The sequence below is a fragment of the Lontra canadensis genome, unplaced genomic scaffold (assembly GCF_010015895.1).
Source record: "Lontra canadensis isolate GAN:19392208 unplaced genomic scaffold, GSC_riverotter_1.0 scaffold21, whole genome shotgun sequence".
NCBI lineage: Eukaryota > Metazoa > Chordata > Mammalia > Carnivora > Mustelidae > Lontra > Lontra canadensis.
In genome coordinates, this window is record NW_022631015.1 from 24,091,180 (window position 1) to 24,092,743 (window position 1,564).

The following is a 1,564-nucleotide window of genomic DNA, read 5'->3' on the forward strand; positions in this document are numbered from 1 at the left end:
GGGGGAGTGTGGACTGGAGACTGGGATTAATTAGCCATTCCACTCCTACATCCCAGTGAAATTTGCAATAAAGGGGGTGGGTGAAAAGGAGGTGTTATTTGGAGTTGGGGACAGTGGAGGCAACCTGTGAGTGCACCATTGGGACAGAAGAGAGAAAACACATGCTGAGCCACACATCTGTGGAGCTCCAAGCTGTCCTTGAAAGAAAGGGCATGACATTGTCTGGTTTGGGCAAGTTGGAAGCAGGGTGGCTGAAAATCTCTGCGTCAGTGTGTCCTCATCTCTGCTCGCTTTCTTGAGCCAAATTAGATATAATGGAAGGAAGCATGATAGTCTTGTTCAAATACAATAAACTAGATCAGAAGGTAGCACTGTAGGTGTGTAACCTGGCGGTAGTGGTTACGTCATTGTTTTGTGGGGGGGTTAGGGTAGGGGTTAGGGTGGATTATTTACACTTGCTTTCTTTACCTCCGTCTAGATTACAAATTCTATAAGGAAAGCACACATTTGTGGACAAAATGAGTGAATTAAAGCAGAAACCAAATTAAAAGGTGCTGCAATATCCAATATTTCCTCTAGATGGCAATAGTCACCATGAAATGGGAATTTAACCCTTTTTTTTTTTAATTCGTAATTTTTAAAACCTTGCATTGAAGAATGCATTTCTTAAATGTTGAAGTTTCTGTTTTAGTAAAATCTCAGAAACACAGCTATCTTCCCTTTGCCACAAAATCAAGTAAATTTCTGACAAATTGCTACATTTCACAGAAGATGGTATAAATATGATATAACTGAACATGAATGCAAAAAGGGGCTCTGTGGCTTAGCTGGTCAAAGCGCCTGTCTAGTAAACAGGAGATCCTGGGTTCGAATCCCAGCGGGGCCTTCTTTGTTTCGTTTTCTATTTTCAACGGTGTCCTTGCCCTGGAATATGTTGGAGAGGCCTTGAAGAATTTATATGGTAGGTAAAGCCTATGTTCAATTGTTATACCAATGGGGGAGAGTGTCTTGCTCGGTGATTGCATCCCATCATGAGGGTTGGGATGAAGGGAAAATGAGTCACATTTCTGTTAAGTGGTCAAAGCGATGGCTTTGCTGATGATAGAGAAGACCAGGTTAGGCCCCGAGCACCAAGTTATCTTTCCGTAGGTGACAGAAAGCAACGTCTCACACTCTGTCTTGGAAGTTCAGTCTCCAATCTCTGATTCTGTGACGGCCAACATTTTCAGCTAAATGACGGAGTCTGGTTGTCAGGGTCAGACCAAGAAGTAATAAGCTATGGAGTCTGGTTTGAGTCAGACTCATGGTTTATGAGGACAAGTAAGGGAGCACGGGGGACACTTACACTCTCACCGTTTTGGTTTTGGGCAACCCTAAGAGCTGTCATCCTTGTGCATCAGACAAGCCACTGAGTTTTAAGGACAAGACTGGAGCTCAATGACATTTTGAAGAAATAAATCACAAATGGACCATCACGTACTTGAATCTTAGGTGATATCATAGTTCATAAGCTAAAACATATGTGTAGCACTGCCCCACGCAATGGGCTCTTCCATCTTATGTA

At 42.8% G+C, this 1,564-nt stretch overlaps 1 non-coding gene across 1 annotated transcript; it reads left to right on the top strand.

Moving 5' to 3' along the window:
* The first annotated feature begins 812 nt into the window (after window positions 1-812).
* TRNAT-AGU lies at window positions 813-886 on the top strand. Its single transcript has one exon. It is a non-coding gene; the product is annotated as a tRNA-Thr (tRNA).
* Window positions 887-1,564: the final 678 nt, after the last annotated feature.